General features: G+C 40.5%; 1 long non-coding RNA gene across 1 annotated transcript; it reads right to left on the reverse strand.

Annotated features, from left to right (window-relative positions):
• Positions 1-606: 606 nt before the first annotated feature.
• LOC137452054 (uncharacterized) lies at positions 607-11,975 on the reverse strand. The gene is made up of 5 exons (XR_010989951.1): positions 11,647-11,975; positions 3,646-3,837; positions 3,279-3,437; positions 1,678-1,754; positions 607-1,323 (listed from the first exon to the last, which is right to left on the reverse strand). It is a non-coding gene; the product is annotated as an uncharacterized lncRNA (long non-coding RNA).
• Positions 11,976-14,192: the final 2,217 nt, after the last annotated feature.

The following is a 14,192-nucleotide window of genomic DNA, read 5'->3' on the forward strand; positions in this document are numbered from 1 at the left end:
GGGGTTCGTCTCTCAGCCCAGCAAGACACGACTGTCTGCTCCTGGCCTTTACAATGCTTACAGCAGGGGGTCTTGCAGTCTTTCTGGGTAAACTGAAGCACAGCTTGGATTCCAAACTGCAAGACAAGCAATGTTTGTGACTTCTCCCAGAATTCGGACAATTGCAAGGCAAGGCACTGGCCCTTTGGGATGGTATTTATAGATTTCCCAAGACAATGATGGCCAATGACAGCAAAGATTAAGAGATAGAAACCTGACACTTTAACCTATCGAATCAGATTTCTCCAAATGTGGCCAAAGGCACACACACCTGGACCACTTGGACTCTAAAGCATGTTCAGAGAAGCCTGGGCAACATGGGCAATTTCCTGAAAAACCAGACCTGCTGGCTCCTGCCCCATTGTCTGACTCAGAGCATTTTTGAGGCTTTTTGTCCCTTCAGGACACACCATATGCACTACAATGTGTTGAAAAGCTTATACCTAGCAGGAAAAATGATGCTGAGATACTACTGTGGAAAATATTGATTGGTGGATAACTGAATGAAGATTTTAAAGGAAGCAGATGTGTCCTCTCAAAACTATTGTTGAGAGGACACATATTCATCAAATCCAATGACTTTTAAACAAGTCTAAGTGAAGATGACTGACTTAGCTATCCAGATGAAGGCAAAGGCAGGTAAACAGTGTTGAATTTGAGTCCATGAAACATGAGCCACGGGAGTTTATTTCTTTCAAAAGTACATTTCTTTTAAAACAATGTGTTTAAAACATGTCATTCAGTGTTGTACATTTTAATGTGATCTGTTTTGTGATTAAAAGTATTCTGGGCTCAATTTGGAGATAATCAGAGACACTTAATAGATCCATTGGCTAGATTGAAGCTTTGATTCAAACCCAGTTGCAATGGTGGATATCTGCTAAGAATCAGTGATTAAATTCCAGACTCAGCTGTGCTCCTTATTCCTCCCTTTGAACAGCAGTGTTCCCAACCCTTAGTGCTTGCTCTGCTCCAGGCCAGATCATGGTTTTCAGTGACAAAGCTTATGTTTAAAATATAAAATCCAGGTAATTCATATTTATAAATGCTCTCATGATTTCTGGCCCTGGTGACCTAGCTCCAGCTCCTCCACCACAGTGTATTTATTCACATGTAGACAGAAAAGTCTCTTTGAAGAGAAGGCCATTAGTGCAGCATGGAAAACAACACAAATTTCATCTTCCAGTATCCTTAATATTGGCAGTGTCAGAGAACACTATAGAAGGCTGATATTGTCCTGCTGTACTCTCCAAAAGGATCAAGTACTATCTTCAGTGTCAAAAGCTGGAACAAAATAATAGTTGTCTTTAGCTTTTTTGTTTCAGAAAAGTATCAAATATTTATGGGAGTATCTCATATCAGTGCTGTTTGTTTAGTGAATAGTTCTGCAAGTGACTGGGATCTAATAAAGATCTGAGTTTTAGACATCTGCAGTGTTTATATCAGTAGCATACAACCAGTCTCCAAAGCAAGTTTTAAAGCAAGAAGTTTAAAAAAAGCATTGTGCAGAAACACTGATATAAATGCAAAGAGGAGAAAAAGGACATTGACACCACTTCAATTGTATGTTTATTCTTTATATTTTCTTATTAACAGACAGAGAAAAACATATTTATGACGCTTATTGCCATTTCTCACCTTTTTGATTTCTGAGTGCTCTGTTTTAGTCAAACAATGATGTCTCTGAACCTTAGGCCCCACCTCTACCTTACTGCCTGCAAAAAAAGTAAATTAATAAGGACAACTAGGTTGAGGGACAGACAGCTAGGTTGAGGGACAGGGTTGGGACAGCTTGTGAAAGACAGTAGTTCTCTCTTGTTCCCAAGGTATAGGAGAAAGTTTATTAAAAGTTATCTTTATTTTAACCATCTCTTTTTGAGCCATCTTAGCCTCTGTTCCTGATGAAGCTCATATCTGAGTCAGAATCTCAAACAAGTTCATGGGAAAAAAGTGCAGTCTAGTCACCCTTAGTAGTCCAGACAAATTTTGCAGGCATAGAGCAACATCCTTGTGTTTGTGGTCTCCCAAAGACAAGTCTGAGCAACTATAATGATGTTAAATACGGAGATGGTCTAATACAAAGAGTGACTAAGTCAAGGTTAACTAGAATCTTTGATCAGACTAAAAAAGTTTTTATAATGTTTTGCTACATGAAACGTCCTCTCTCCACCCACTTTCCTCTTTTGAAATTATGTCCTCGTTATTAATTGCAGCCTTCTACTCTGTATACCCACTTGATGGCAGCATCTGAACACAGAACCCTTTGAATCTCTACAAACTCTGTACCCTTCGTGTTTTGTGTTTGGAAGTTTGTAACCCATTCCCAATGACTGGTTATGGGAAAAGGGCAAAAAGAGAGAGCATGAACATGCCTGTGGTACTTTGCTGGTAGGTCATCTGGTGAGTTGTGGCATTTTTAGAGAAATTCAGCATTACTGCTCTCCTCTGGAATTAGATACCTGTCAGCTACAAACCCATGGGATTAATGACACTTCTGGAAAGGTTACTGCCGCAAAAACACCTAAGTTGGATCTTCTGCATCATACATGAGCATGTGCATGTCTGGATATTCTTGACTAATGCTGGATTTTGGTGTGCTACCTGTGTCATGAAAAATTTATCCATTCTCCTAACTTGCAGGTGGCTTTTGACAGACCAAACATAAACAGTGTGCACTTCATAAACAAAACTGTATGAATGAAGATAGTTTAAATAAAGAATCACTGAGAGGAAATTAAGAACAAGGAAAGGAAATCCAAGGTAAACAAAAAGGTTTTGGTACACTAGTGTACTGCTAGCCTATCCCATTTTACTCGTGTATTTTTTTTCAACCCAAAAGGACACATGCAGCAACTCTGTCAGTAATCTCATTCATTCTCATGCTCCCCACACAAAATTTTGCTATACCTGCCTCTGTCTTACTGACTTTTAAACATTTTCAAAGGAAAACGGGAAAGGACATGTTTTAATTTCTGTTGTTGTTGGTTGCTTGGTTTTGTGTAGAAAATTCACGTAAGTTTTCCAGAGTAGTGGCAGGCAGACATCTCACAACTTGCTGGAGTTGTGCATCTACAATATTTCCAATATTTAATATTTTGACAAGCTAAATAAATGTGGTGTTCATTGGAGTTACTATATTCTGCCTTCCAGTGCTTTAATTACTGGAAGTATTTCAAGAGTTCTGCAACTTATCATGGGGCAAGTATAAGCTTTTCAGGGATTTAAGCCTCAACTCTCACCTGTGCCTGGTTTTCTTCCTAAATAATGGGACTTGGAGAACTAAGGAGATCTGACTGATCTTATGGCTGGGAGCCTGTTTTTAGGGAGTGTTGGAGCAGTCCCTGTAGTTCTGAGCCCAAGAAAGAGTTAGTGATGCCTCCTTGGAGGATAAAGAATGCCTGGAAAACAGAGAAGAAAGCATAAGAAATCTCATGTGGGCTTATTGGTGGGAAAGCACCATAAAGGTACCAAGTCTCATGTGGAGCCCTGTCTGAGGTAGTTTTTCCTTAGAGAATTGCAGGGCTATTATACTGCTAACAGATAAGCTTATTAGGGAAGAACATATGTGAGGTTGAGAGAACTAAAAGCAAGAACCTGCAGCTTTACCTTGCTTGTGCTCCACAGCAGGACCAGTCCTGTTCTCCACTCCAGAAAGCTGGACTGGCCCAGTGCTTTTGATGAGGCTGCTACTGTTGCCTAGGGAAGTTATCTTCCTTTGAGTATCAGCCCTTTTGACATTTTGCTCATTACTAGGCAGATTCTGCATTGACCTTGGCTGGAGACTGTAATTTTTCTATCCTACAGACAAGATTTTCACAAAAAAAAAAAAAAAAAAAAATGCTGATGAGTGAAAAAGGGTAAAAAATAAAAAATAAAAAATAAAAAAAAAATCAGGCTGTCCCCTGGCCTCAAGCCTTTATTCTCCAGAGACATCAACAAGAAGGGCTAGAGGTGATTAGCTCTGTTAGTCAAATTACAAAACTAAATGTGACATGCAAATGGCCTTTCCAGTAGCTACTGTCCATTTCCTAAGAAGGTAGATCCAGGGTCATTGTGTCCACTGATACCCTTTGCAGAAGTATGACCTTAAGAGTAAAGGGGCTTGTTTTTTCACTAGGTCATTACTGTCTCAAATCCATCCATCTTTGAAACTAACTACATGTCAATGTATATTGAACATGAACATAACTAGACAAACTAGAGTGCTGGTAGATCACTTGGGAATGTCCACATCAATGCAGCCAAACAACTTAGGCAAGGAGCTTCATATGTCCTACTTTGCAGAGGCATGAAAAAGAGACTAAAAAGGAGAAATAGCCTAGTTTAAAGGAATGGTGAGTTTAAGCATTTGCTTTGAGGATGTGAAGTAAAACAGTGTGGTGAGATGGCCACCACAGAGCCTCAAGACAGAAGGCCACCCAGTTAACCTGGAAACAATGAACCTCAGAGTCCTTGTCAGTCTGGCAGGCGTGAGTAGCTTGAGGCAGGGGAGGAAATCTAAGTAGGTGGCATAGCTAGAAGACGAAAAGGATTCAGGCTTTCTTCTTTTCTTCTGCTCTCCCCTGTTCCCTCCCCCACGCCCCAAGTTGTGCTGGTTAGATTTGTGATACTGTACTCGACTGCTCACAGGCAGCAGGGTATGTGTGACCACTGCAAGATGATGGGGAACTGGCTATTCTGTCATGGATTAGTCTCTAACATTTATCTCACAATTTGGAGAGGTAGAAAGTGAGTAGGATGAAATGTGCCTGATGGTAGCTTGTGTTTATTCAGCAAAGACTAAACTAAATGCTTGACATGTTGATGGGCTTCCTGTAGCTTGTTGATGCCTATAGCTAGGCAAAACCAGTGTTGTTCTGTTGGGTGGGACCATGATGTAATTCTTTAAATAAAAATCATAACCATAGCATAAAAGGATCCCTTACTGATGGTTTTTCCCTCCAGTCTTTGGAAGAACTTGATGTAGGGGAGACAAAATGTTATTAAAGCCTGTGGTACAAATGTTGGAGCATTAAAATATCATCCTAAATATGTCTTCAGATGTATTCATGTAATAAACACTTGCATATGTTCTGTCTCTTGTGGGCAGTGCTGAGTTTGCAAACGAGTGAGTTTCCATTGAAAAAGTTCCAGCTAAGGCTGCCCACAAAGCTCTGCCCAGCCAATATTCATGTTTCTCCTACAGAACCACATTTGCCATAAAGCTTGAGTGAGTCCAACCGATTGTGTGTGATACCTATCTCTTGCTGCCTCCAAATTTAAAAAGAAAAAAAAGGAGTAGTTTGAACATGGACAGCTCATGTGCTTAAATACTTGCAAGGTGCTTTAGCAGGCCATGGCTGTGGCAGTGAGCAGTGCTGTGACTAGATGGTGCACTTGCCACGCAGTATATAGAAACTGCAAATAGGTATTTGTGAAAGCTCTAGTAGGGATTGCTGTGTGCATATATGTCTTCATCTTTGAAGGAGGGTAATTTCAGCCATGGGGTAAGCGGGAACTTTGGGTTTGAACTCTGAAGCCATTATGAACATGTGTTCAGTAAAATAAGTGCAACACCTTCACCCTCAAAACCAGATAAGCCCACCCACAACACACAACAGTATTTCTGTCCAATCATCCAGCAGGTTTTATTCACTATTACTTGTATTGCCTGGTTGCAATTATACTGTAAGTAAGCCCCCCTGTACTGAAACTTATCTGACAATCCTCTTTGTAGGAGCCTATTCTGGGGCTGCAATAACATTGTCTGATGAAAATCATCCACATTCAGGTTTCCTAAACTCAGTATCTGGCTCAGGCTAACATTAAGTCTCAACAAAAGAAAAGAAAATAAAAAAAAAGAGAGAGAAGAAAAAAAAAAAAAAAAAGCCAGCTTGGTTTTTAAGGACAAGAAGAGATTGAATCTTCTACTTCTTATTTTAAAATAATAATCTGACAATTGTGTTGAAGCATAATGCTACTGTGCTGAGAGTTGCTTGTGTCCTTTTATCATGAGTTTTATTGGCCTGTCCTGAATTTCTAATTATTATCACAATAGTTAAAACAAGTGTGAGTGGAGCAACATCAGGCTTACTGGAAACAACCATTCCAGATAAATGTCAAGCATTTTAAATGTAGAAGCACGTCTCCTGCAGGTCAGAGAATGGCTCTCCCAAACTCTTGCAGCTTCTGGCCAAAATACATACGCTCAGAGATAACAAGTTGTTGTGCCTTAACTGCCTCTGGATGCAGGCTGCATGGAGCTGCCTATCCCAGAGAAAATCAAAAAGTAATTTGAGTTGTTTTGTCTTTCAGTTTCAGTGAACTCCTGATGCCTTGTGGTTGCTGTGAGCTGACAGCTGTGCACCATTACAGGATACAGCTGGCTATGTTGATCTGTTATCCTGCAGGAGCATGTAGGTCTCTGCGCCTGGAATATGAAGGACCCAAGAGCCTTTGAATTCCTTCCAGTGTCAGAGATGGGCATTTTAAGACTCTTACACTGAAAAGCTTCATGTTTATTCAAAGCCCATCTGAGGTCCTCGCCCCTGAAAAGGGCAAGTGGGGAAAAAATACACTTGATTCCATTTCTGTATCTGTGTGTGTGTCTGAATACAGATTTCAGGACAAAGCTCCTATTCCAAAATTAGAACTGAAACTGAAGCCCCAGAGGACCATCAGGTTGCATTCTCATTTGACACAACTACATTCTTCTCAAAGTTGTGAGGACATTGTATGCTTACTGGGATGTGCAAGCTTACTGCTTCAACAAAAGTGTGCATCGCACATATGGCAAAGTGGTTTTGGCTTGGCACACAACTGTCAGAGCAGCTTGAAAGGTTCAGCAAAAGCAATTCTTTCATTCTATCCAAATGGTCAGATTTTTTCAACAAGTGCACTCTGCAGAGTCAATTTCTACTTGTCAGATAGAATTTTGACATGAGGAAACAAAAAGGCAGCTGTCAATTACTCACTTTTGTTCATGCTGAAAGGTGTAAGTGAACTGATTTAGTAAAAAAAAACAAAAAGAAGTACCAACTTTGAAACATCATTAGTGAAGAGTTAGTGTTGATGAATTGTACCATTTTGGAACCTCTCCAGGACATCTAAATTGTTAACACTTTATAGTGGTGAAGGAGGATTGAGGGATTTTCTTGGGTGCGAGTATTTTAGGAGGATTTACCACCAAAGTCACCTTATAGCCTGGATGGTAGGATACATTTATGTTTTGAACTCTTTTTTCCTATGAAAAACACAGATGTAAATCTTGTTTTAATTTGTGCCAAATAGAAACATGTCCAGCCTAAGCATAAGAGTGACTTCTGTAAACCACACATTAGTATACACTGGTTTTGTCTCTCATTCTGAATTCTGGTCTAAGCTCTTTTTTAGAATAAGTGCTTTTGTTAACATCACCTTATTCCTTTGGTACTCCTGTGACAGGTAAGTATTCTCATTTTCCTCAAAATGAAAGAACTGATGTCTTGCCAAATTTCTACCATCAGGCCCCTAGGAAGGTCCTCTGCCTTGGTACATTCCTTTTGCATGGGCTTGGTTTGCTCTGTGAATGATACAGCAGTTGTAAGAAAACTACTAACTATCCTCTGTGGGAAAAAAAAAAAAATCATTCTAGACCACTCCATCTTCTACCTTAAAGCTACTTCTTTACTCAGTGCTTCATGAACTGCTGAAAGACATTTGTTCCAGAGCAAAGATCTGAAAAGACATTTCAGAAGTATAATTTCTGGTTTTCCCTTTGTATACTAGTTTTGTGTCTGTGGTCAGATGGTAAAATACACTGCGCAACAGCCAGTGGTATTGCTTGCAGCTGAGTAAACCCTCTTTAAGCTTACTAAACCAAATGAAATGACACGATGTTTTCAAGCAGGGATATAGACTTTACTAGTATGAAATAGTCAAAGGGTAGACAATGATATGTATTTACCAGTGTGTGCGTGAGTTTGAGCTGGTAAAGCATATGTGCTGAGGAGGCTGAAGAAACTGAAGGTTTTACAGGGGCAGGGAGGTTACTTTAACTGTCATGTTATGACAGCATGTGTTCATTACTTTTCTGGGCATGGCCCTTTGTTCTAGTGCCTTGCTGTATGTGTTAAGTCCTACGTAGTACTGAAGATCTGCAGACTCAGAGTACAGTAAAAAATAAAATCCACCATGCAGTGCCAGACTAAGCATTAACCTGTACACTCAGATGAGTATTGAGTGGGCATTCAGCTGGATTGGGAGAACAGAGTAGCTCTGTTAGCCCAGCACTGCCCTCAAGGCTATGAACTCAGGTTTTTAGGTCAAAGCAGCAATGCACTGATAGAGCTGTGGTAATTCTGCTTCCAGAGCCCAGGCAATCAGCGACAGTCTCATTATGCTTCCAGACTCCCCAGTGTTCCCCCACTCCACTGGGTACTGCAGGTTGATGCAGAACAACTGACCTCAAGATCCTGAGAGACCAAGTTTCCTTGAAAATTCCATTCTAAAAGCTTCCCTACTGAATATAAAGGAAAACCAGGGAAAGGTCAGCAAAACACTTCAGTTCTTTCTCATGTTCACATTCAATTGCCCTGTTCCCCTTCTCCACAATTTTATAATTTAAACGTAAACTAAGCCAGTAATAATTAAATCTGAAAATCTGTGAAGAAACTGTTCACAGGTACTGGTATAACGAAAAATGCAAAGTAAGAGATGTCTGTTTTGACTGCCAGTAGACTGCCTTTATCTACGTGGTAAGACTTAAATTTTGCAAGCTGGGAGGAAAGTGTGTTTCTCACTGTGTGAAAGCAGCAGATGTTGGTGGAACAGAACACTTCTGAAGAAAAAAGACTTGCCATTGCTTAACAGCTTTGCAGAAGGTCTTTGGGGAAAGAAAGGGGGAAATTAACTCAGATACAACATCTATATGAAAACATGTTATGGTACTGACTAGTAAATTGATGCAAGTATGGTAGAAATGCTACTGCATCCATTCATTTCAGTTCCTTATGGGAACTTGTAGGGAGAGGATGCCAGTTTGGACATGCACAAACTCAACTGAACCTTTCCTTTGAACTTCAACTGTTTTTATTTTCTTGTGTTATTTACTTTGGGTGCAAGAGATACTGCAGGAGAAAATTAAAACCACAAGCTGATATTTCAGATCTCCATCCTGCTTTTGTGGACCAGAGATTTGGATGACTATCCAAGTATCTGGAAGCTTCCTGAAAGCATCTTCAGAGGTTTTAAAGTCTGTTCTTTTACAAGATGGCTCCTGATGGATTGTGCTCTCTTCTATAAATAATATAATTATCTGTGTGTATATCTGCACACATACCAGTTACACTAGGTTACCTGCAAACAGGTGTCAAGGATCCAAAGTGATTTATTATGTCCTTTTTTAATTTTTCATTTGTGAGAAGTTTCAGATTGACTGTGTTCCCATAGAGGTATTTGTTTTGCTGTATAAAGAGCTGAAAATATTCTTTTCCTCTAACTTTGGGCTTGAGTGTTTGTTGAGAAAGGGGCAATAGCATACAGGGAATTGTACATAGAAAGCATGCATATGCAATGAATAAAAACAATCTATGTTAGTGATGACTGCTCTTTTAAGAAGAATTTGAAATACATGTGGCTGTTTCAGCACTCCTATCTCCCATTCTATTTAAAACTCCCCAGCAATATGTTCATCCCCTGGACAGAGGGAAAGGACAGACATTATTTAGAGAAGGGGCAGCTATCAGATTTCACTGACATTTACTAAATATCAGAATCACAACAAAACTTGGGTGAGAACTCTTTTGGCAGTTTTTGCAGAGATACTAATTCAGTGCCTAATACTGATGACATGGAACAGATTTTCCTGTTTCTGTTGTTGAAACTCCAAAAGCAACTTAGAGTTGAGTCTCTTCTCATTGCTGTATAACTGGTGAAATTTAGCCAGAGCAAAAGGGTGCAAGTCTTGTACAAGTCTTCAGACTACAGACTTAATTTTATGAGAGTACACATATTGATTTAGTGTATGAAGGGAAGTGTTCTGGTTTCATCTTACTAACAGTATATATGGACCATTTGCTTCTGCCCTATCCCATAGGGAAAAGTCTGTCTCACAGCAATGCAATTTTATCCTCTAGCTAGCCAGTTGAGTTGAATTACATGCAGAAATCCCCAGGAAGGAAGATGCACATGAGTTACCCATCCCTTTACACTGATGGATCTTCACTCATAAGAGGTCACAGGAGTCTTCAGCCTAGGCTCTCTTGTCCTTTCTTTAAGACTAGCTCAATATAAATTTATTTAGGTTCCAGTTTAAATATTCCTATTTGTTTCTTGAATCCAAAAGTGGAAAGCTCGTAAACTGAGAGCAAGGTAAAACTAAACAACACTAGTCCTTTCCTGTTAACCTACCCAATTCTCTTTCGCGGTGATTTTGGGAATTCATACCAGTCAGTAGAAGACAGGTGGAGAAACAGCAGCCACTTTATATCCTAAGCAACACCAACACTTTTTAAAGAGGTGCTGCAAGAAGGAACACAAGAGCTGTGAGAAGGACTGCAGTGGCATACAGAATTCACTGAAGTACTGAAGCTTGATGGCCAGAAACCCCAAAGGTATGGAGTGTTCCAGAGCAAGGCAGGAAACCATGTTCTGTCACCCTGATTCACATAATGAGAAATTCTAGGTGTATCTTCTGAAGGCTGAGCTCTTGCAAAACTGAAAATCTTCTGCCATAAACTTACACTAGAAATGTACTCGGTAATGTGGATCTATTTGTGCCATCTGGCAGCTGTCAGCTTTCTCTATTCACTTCCCCCCTACTAATGAAAAACACAGAAACTGGACCGTTTACATCTCTCTACATTAAATAAGGCTGGTGTTTAGAGGCTTTCTGAGGCCAAACCATTGCACTGTTCTGGTGCCTGCTATCTGGGCGTCCATTGCAAACATTAATAATGACTTACCCTGTTCTGCAACAACTGTATATTCCTTCTTCCTCTAATACTCCTTTATGGCAGTGTGTCTTCCAAGAACATTGCACATGTCCTCTTAAATACCTGACATTCACCTCGTACACTGCTTCAGAAGGATTTGTAAAGCAGCTGGTGTTTATCTCATAGCTATTTCCATTTTTAGCTGCAGTTTACTGACCACCATCATTTTTATCAAAGATTACATTCTTTTTGGTTTTGTTTTGGGGTGTGTGTGTGTGGTTTTTTTTCCTTCCTTCCTTCCTTCCTTCCTTCCTTCCTTCCTTCCTTCCTTCCTTCCTTCCTTCCTTCCTTCCTTCCTTCCTTCCTTCCTTCCTTCCTTCCTTCCTTCCTTCCTTCCTTCCTTCCTTCCTTCCTTCCTTTCCTTCCTTCCTTCCTTCCTTCCTTCCTTCCTTCCTTCCTTCCTTCCTTCCTTCCTTCCTTCCTTCCTTCCTTCCTTCCTCTCTTTCTCTCTCTCTTTCTCATCTTTCTCTCTCTCTCTTTCTCTCTCTCTTTCTCTCTCCGTCTTTCTCTCTCTCTTTCACTCTCTCTTTCTCTCTTTCTCTCTCTCTCTCTTTCTCTCTCTCTCTCTTTCTCTCCTCTCTTTCTCCTCTTCTCTCTCTCTCTTTCTCTCCTCATTCTCTCTCTTTTTTATTTATCTGGAAAACAGAGCACTTACAGCAATTCTCAAATCCTTTTTAGTCAGTGCTGGCACTTTGCTATAAGCCACCTGTGACACGAAGTGATTAATTTGTTTGTTTTCCATTTGTGTTGTGTCCTGTGAGGAGAAACACCAGGTCAGGAAGGATCTTCTGGTGGTTATTCAGAAATTGTGCCTTCCCTGGAGGGCAGAGCAAGGGCAGAGGCTTGGGGATAAGAAGGCATGGCAAGGCAGCAGGCAGCAGTGGTTGCTGCAAGTAGCTGGGAAGCTGCCCCACAAACAGACTGCTGTGAAAGCCATGAGCAGACAACAGCCAGACCTTCATGGTGAGGGAAAGACACACTCATTGCAGAGGAGGATGGGCTAAGCAGATTTTGAATTGATGGAAACTAAGCCGGGGGGGTGGGGGGGGGGGGGGGGGGGGCGGGAAACAACAAAACAAAACAAAACAAAACAAAACAAAACAAAACCACAAAAAAAACCCAACACCAACACCCAGTTGCTCCCAAAAGAGACAATCATGAAAGGCAACTGTCTGTGTAGACCACCTAAAAGTAGGACATAAAGAAACTTAATTTTTAAGATTAAAAGGTTTATTCCTTTGTTGTTTGGGGTGCAGACTATAGGTAAAAAGTCCAGATACACCTGTCTTAAAACTCTGATTGCTGTGGGGATGGTCCTTCTTTGCAGTGCAAGAATAAGCAAAGGTGTGATTTCTCTGGTGGCACTGACTACTGTACATCCATGTCCACCCCATGGAATGTGCCAGCATTTCGATATAGCAAAAAAAAAGTAAATCATGAAGAACCATATAGAACAGCATGCTGTGCATTGACATTTTGTTGGGACCATCCCTACCTACCAGAGATGCTCTGGTTCTGTACTCTGGAGGCATGTCTAAATTCAAAGGTTTTTAATTTTCATAAAATGAATTAAAGTCTTGTGTATTTCAAAAAGTGGCCTTACAGCACCTCTCTTTCCCCTGAGGTACTCAGCTACCCAGAGGGCTCAGCCCAATTCACAACTGCACTCTAATATCTAGGAAAAAAAGAGAAATTTCACCGTAATTCTTCTCTGTAGCTACGCATTTCAGATAAGAATAGTGTAGGGCAAACAGTAGCAAATAAATCCCTTCTGCTTTTCAGCAGAAAGGTAAAGTGGTGCATGAACCTTACCTTTTTGGAGCTTTGTGCCTTTAGATTGGAACTAGTGTTCATGGAGCACTCCAGAGTGGTGAAATTTTCTGCATCAGATGTCACAGTGCTGTGAGCACGCATTGTAGGCAATTGGTTGCCAAATCCTACAACAGTGCCAGCTTCAGAAATGAAAGATGTTGGTGGGGGTGCTGCTAACCACACATCTTATGTTCCAAAAAAATAACATATTACCTGGGCGAAGTCCATCTGCTGAAGCTGTAAAAATTCTGAGCTCTCAAAGGCCATAACAAACCTCACTGTGGAAACTTGATTCTCCACTATTCGAAGAAATTTTTCCCTGTTCAGCACCTTGCCAAATGTCTACAAGGTTCTGGCTTTACAAATCTCTGGTTCTTTCTTGGTTCCATTTTACTTTTATTCTCCTCCTCCAAGACACTGGGTCATCTTTGCCGCCAGCCTTTCCTATTTTCCATTTTTGACTGATTTCTAAATAGATGGTCTCTGAATATTCCTGCTTAATTGCAACATAGCATTATCTGTACTATTCAACCAAGAGGGTCCCATTGTGACACACTGTAATGAAACAGAGCAGAAGACAAATCACTGCCCCAACAGCATATAAACAATCCATGAAGAGAGTGAAGGATAGGAAAGTGGGAAGATCTCTACAAGGTGGGTGATATTTGGTTAACAAACAGTTGTGACTCAGGAAACAAGTTTGAGATGGATAATAAAAAGATGGATTCCTACACCCTGAGTCTGGTAGCATAACCCCAGCCTTATCTGCTAGCATGGTGTGGTAGGTTTGTAAGCATCCCCAGGGCTGGCTGCATGCTAGCTCTGATTCCAGGACCCATCTACAACAGTCTTCTGTGATTGTTTCCTCAAAAGCAGAACTAAAAGAATTCAACTTGATAGAAGTTATTTTATTCTGTTTCATATGTTTGCATCTCCTACCTCCCAAGAATCTGTTCAGCTTGCTAAAAAATGAAATTGCTACAGATGGATATTTCTTTCAATTACTGTAAAAACATGTAACAAAGCCTCTGGCATGCCAAGAACCAGGCATCAAAGCTCAAGAGCTTACATATTCTATTAAGTGGTTTAATATTGTAGAGAAGAGCAGAAAAAAAAATACAGTGTTTTGTCCCTCATGGCCTTCTTTGGGAGACCTCAGGGAACCAAAAGATTGCAGTTTTCCTGGTCTCCCTGCTCTAATATTAAACCACTTAATAGAATATGTAAGCACTTGAGCTTTGATGCCTGGTTCTTGGAATAGCAAATATAGTTCATACTGGTTTGATGATTTGGGGTGGTCTGTGGGAGATTATTTTCCCCTCCTGTTGAGAAACCACAGGAAATACAGGCCTGGCACACAGACTTTTCCTTTTTGTCTTGGGGTATAGT

The sequence above is a fragment of the Melanerpes formicivorus genome, unplaced genomic scaffold (assembly GCF_026170545.1).
Source record: "Melanerpes formicivorus ecotype bairdi unplaced genomic scaffold, bMelFor1.0.p_v2 SCAF_48, whole genome shotgun sequence".
In the NCBI taxonomy this organism is placed as follows: Eukaryota; Metazoa; Chordata; class Aves; order Piciformes; family Picidae; genus Melanerpes; species Melanerpes formicivorus.